Below are 5,259 nucleotides of genomic sequence, written 5' to 3' on the forward strand. Positions count from 1 at the left end.
GGTTGGTAGTATTATTCATATATTGCCTATTCTTATGCAACATCTTTCAAAATATAATTATATAAATTATAAATATAATTGTGTACAAACACAATGCAAGGGAAAACCCCTCAGAAAGGCTATTTTCATAGCTATTTTACTTGCATATCCATGAAAGCTTGGCCTCTGCTTGCTTAATTCTTCCCAGTTCTTTATTTTATAAAGCACTAGTTTGTTTGGTTTTTTTGGTGGTAGGGTTTGATGTTGACGGAGTTGTGAGATATCTCAGATCTGGAGGTGACGATGATGATGATGATAATGATTTCTCCCAGATATGATATTTAGGTTCCTTAGACCTGTATATAAACCACTAACTCATTCTTTATTCTGGCTAGTACCTAGTGCAGCAGAGATATTTGATTGACTTTCCTGGTCTGCTCATTGGCATTGATTCATTAGCTTTCTTCTCGAAGCACTGACTGCAAATGTGTGAGTTGTTTCCATTTCAGACGTCAGCAGCTCTGCTTTATTGGAAGGACTCTTACAGTTCAGCTTTAAAATATTATTGATAATATTTTAGTTGCCCGTTGAAATTACCCTCATAATGTTCACAACAATTTGTAATACTTATTATGTAGTATACTATGGTAGGTATGGTACACACATATGGTACCTACATATACAGTTATACTATAGAACATAGTGACTCGCACTCAACGTATCTGGTAGAATTAAATATTTTAGAAAATTCTACATAATAGTCTTCCTCTTCTATATCTATATTGATCTACAGATATTAATATAGTTAAAGGTTATAGACTAGCATGTACTAGGTCCTAGTAAAATTTATGGTTGAAAACACTTGGAGAGGCATATCACACTGACACCACATATACTTATTTTATGTCTGCCCAAATAAGATATAAAGAGGTTCTTGATCTTTTATTTTGTGCCATGGGCCTCATTGGCAGTCTGGTGAGCCCTTCTCAGAATAATATTTCTAAATCCATAAACTACATATGATTACATTTAAAACAGTTTTATAGAAACACAGTACTATCCATGGGCCCCAGCTTAAAATCCTCTGAAGCTTTATAGGTACTTAGTTTGCTCAGGCTGCGATAACAACACATCACAGACCAAGTGGTTTAAACAACATACATTTATTTTCTCACAGTTCTGGAGGCTGGAAGTCCATGATTAAGATGCCACCAGCAAGTTTAGTTTCTGGTGAGGACTTTCACCTGGCTTGTAGACGGCCACCATCTCTCTAACGTCCTTACATGGCCTGTCCTCAGTATGTGTTTGGAGAGAGAGGGTGATTGAGAAGGAAAGAGGGGAGGGGCAGAGAGAGAGAGAGAGTGTGTGTGTGTGTGCTCTGGTGTCTCTGCTTGTAGGGACACTAATGTGTTGGATCCGGGCTTCACCCTTATGACCTCATTTAACCTTAATTACTTCCTTAGAGGCCCCATCTCCAAATATAGCCACGATGAGGTGGGGTGAGGCAAATATTCAGTCCATAATAGTACTACAGAGAGTTAATTATAGTTTCTCTTTCCTTTTTTTAGAAGCTCTTGGAGATTAAACTTCTAGGACTCTGAGAAATGGAAGGCATCTAGGGATTCTAGTGATAAAAGACACCTAAGCAACCCCTAACAATACTGAAAAGGGAGCGCTGTTTTTACAATGTGTCTTGGCACTATCATGGTTGTAATTAACTTGATGAAAGCATTTTCCCTGGAGTTAGTGAGTCTTACAATAGAGGAACAGACGTTTAAGGAATAGAAAGAAGAGGCATGATCTGTAATGTAGATAGAAGATAATTAGAAGCCAGTCAACAGTACAGTACATTAAAAAATTTAAACTCTACAAATATTAGCTTAGTCTAGTTTTTTAAATCTATTTTTAAAATTATCCTAGCAATTTTTCTTCCCCCAGTTAGAGGAGTATAAGTAAAAGTATAAGTATTGTTGCAATTAAAAGAAGAGGGCTTCCCTGGTGGCGCAGTGGTTAAGAATCTGCCTGTCAATGCAGGAGACACCAGTTCGAGCCCTGGTCCGGGAAGATCCCACATGCCAAGGAGCAGCTAAGCCTGTAAGCCACAACTACTGAACCTGCACTCTAGAGCCCGTGAGCCACAACTACTGAGCCCGTGTGCTGCAACTACTGAAGCCTGTGTGCCCTAGAGCCCGTGCTCTGCAACAAGAGAAGCCACTGCAATGAGAAGCCCGCGCACCGCAACGAAGAGTAGCCCCCGCTTACCGCAACTAGAGAAAGCCCGCGCGCAGCAACAAAGACCAGACACAGCCAAAAATAAATAAATAAACTTAAAAAAAAAAAGAAGAAGAAGATTTAGAATTACGACAATCAACTGAGAATAGAGATACAGTAGAGTTTAGCTTTCAGCTAAGAGCGCAGACTACACGGCCGAGGTGGATGACTAATTAGCTTCCGAGGACACAAAGAACCAACCTTGAGCACAGTTCCATGGGTATCCCCAGGATATTTCTATGCCTTGAAGGGAATCTCAGAAACTCTCTTCATTCTGTTGCCTCTTCTTACTCTGGGAGCCTGACAGCAAAGACCCCGTTGGTCCTATATTAGTAGTAAGAATGCTGCAGACAGTCTGTTATGAAACAGGGTCCTATGAAGGATGAAGTTAGTCCTGGGCATAATATCAGAGATATTTATGGGATCATTCTTTAAATTTTTCAGAATATTAATTATTAAACTGTGTATGTTGAAAAAGAAATCTCTGTAAGCAGCCTGCCAAACTGAAATTTGGAAAATTTGGCTGAAGTCTTTGGCCAGGCTTCTTATAGATAAGAGCTTCTCCAAGGTGCTAAAAGATTTTTTTTGTATAGAGATGGAGGTCAAGCTTTGGAGACAGCTTTGGCACTGGGGGCAGGTGGAGATTCCAAACTGACGCACTGTCTCTGGAGTTGCTAATAACACAGGGAGACTATGCTGGATGGAGACTAGGCTCCACACGTCACCCTCTGGAAGGAGGGAAAGCCACAGTGCTGATCGAGAAAGAGGAACTGCTCTCTGCTGTTGCCCTGCAAAGTCAGGCCCCAGGGATGGAACTTGATAAGTGAATTGTAGAAGATTAGGCCAGGGCTCATTGTTTGAAATCCAGGAGGTGATTTGCTAACAGAAGTTACAGTGGCAGTTGTACCACACAGAGCATCCTATGTACTTGCAGGAGTCCTGAGCCCACTCTTTACCCCTGTCAGAAGCTGCAAGCCTGCTGGAAGCCAGGGCTTCCTCCACAGTAAGGAGCTCTGTCTTGCATATCTTTTGTTAGCTTTATACCTAATTTCTTTGAAAGTTTTTGATGCTCTTGTAAAGATACCTTTTATGTCTGTTACTTATTTCCTTTATTATGTTATCTAATTTCTTTTGTTCATGCATTGGAATGCCATGGAGGCAAGATAGCATAGTGTTAAAGTACAAGCTCTAGAGCTAGTCTGCCTGAGGTTTGAATTCTGACTTTTCCTATTTTAGGTGTATGACTCTGAGCAAGTTACTTAATCACTCTCTTTCAGTTTCCACACCTGCAAGGTGGGAATAGGAATAGTACTTACCTAAGGGTCACTGTAAGAATTAATTTTAGAGTCAAGATGGTGGTATGGGAAGACGCGAAGTTAGCATCTCCCCACAACTAGGGTACCTGCCTGCCACTGGTGGGGAACTTTGACCCCCAAGGAGGCGGGAGGAACCCCAGAGTGAGCCAGTAGGATGTAGGGGGACCGAGAGGGGTGAAGAAGTGGAGGCCAGACAAGATCGGTGCCCCTGAGGCTGGGGAGATCAGGAGAGGCAGGTGGGACGGGCCCTCCAGGAAGAGTGGAGGGCGACTGCCCCACCCACTCGGGCACGGGGAGCCTGCTGAGCTTGCAGGCCAGTCCCCTGCCCTCCAAGGCCTCCATCTCCCCCTCACTGCCCACATTTGTCCTGGGGACATAGGAGGGAGGCCTGGAAGATCAGGAGAGGAGGCGGGAGCGGCCCTCCCAGACTCCCAGACCAGAGGAGCAGCAGAGGAGGGCATTTGCCCTGCCCACTCGAGCCCAGGGAGACATAGTTTGGGAGTTTAAGATTGACGTGTACACCCTACTGTATTTAAAATAGATAACCAACAAGGACCTACCGTATAGCACAGGGAACTCTGCTCACTATTCTGTAATAACCTAAATGGGAAAAGAATCTGAAAAAGAATAGATACATGTATATGTATAACTGAATCACTTAGCTGTACACCTGAAACTAACACAACATTGTTAATGAGCTATGTTCCAATATAAAATTTAAAAAAAGAAAAGAAAATGGAGGCAGAGATTGGAGTGATGCTTCTACAGGCCAAGGAATGCCAAGGGTCACCAGCAGCCACCAGAAGCCAGGAGACAAGCATGAAACACATTCTCCCCAAGAGCCTCAGAAAGAACTAACCCTGTTGACACCTTAATTTCAGACATCTGTCCTCCAGAGCTGTGAGAGGGAAGAAATTTCTAATGTTTTAAGCCACACTGTTTGTGGTAATTTGTTTTGAGAACCTTAGGAAACTAATATATCAGAGAAGGAATGGGGAAGAAATACCCTGGTCTCCTCCTTTTCCTGCTCTCTGATCTCAAATGGCAAGGGAGCCACAGAAGACACAGTCTGCAGAAAAGGGCATAAAGAGTCCTTTAACCTAGGGTGGGGTGCGGGTGAGGGCAAACTGAGAACATGAGCACCATACATGAAATGCAGATTATTATAAACAAGTTGCCAAACGGAAATAGAGCAAGGATAGCTGGTAAATTGCTTCAGAGAGGACATAGACCATGAAGGCTAAACGTATTTCCTTTGCTGTTGGGCTGTACTAAATCACAAAGGTAAAAGCGAGATTTGGGCTCATCCCAAGGGTTTGCCTGTTCTATTCTCAAAGAACCAGGCTCACAGATGTCCACCTTCACACAGTCAGTAAGTGAAAGAGTTGGGCCTGAAACTAGGTCAGCCAGATCCTAGTCAGTTTCCCATTTTCTGGTGTAATATTTTCCTCATCTAGAGAGTTTTCTTTCAGTTAAGAAGGCCAACCTGGTGCTTTAACGTTCTCTGTTTTTGAGATATTTTCAGAAATAGCAGCTTTTTGTTCCGATGGCCTCTCAAGCAGAACTCAACACAGTACCGCCAGAAGAGTTGCCCCGTTTTCTCAGGAGAGAGGGTGCTGATTCAGAGGGTGCTTTCCCAGAGGGCTCTGTTGTGAGGCATCCAGAGCTACGGCTTCAGTCAAGCGTGTTTTAG

The sequence above is a fragment of the Grampus griseus genome (assembly GCF_964374135.1).
Source record: "Grampus griseus genome assembly, chromosome: 1".
Classification (NCBI taxonomy): Eukaryota; Metazoa; Chordata; class Mammalia; order Artiodactyla; family Delphinidae; genus Grampus; species Grampus griseus.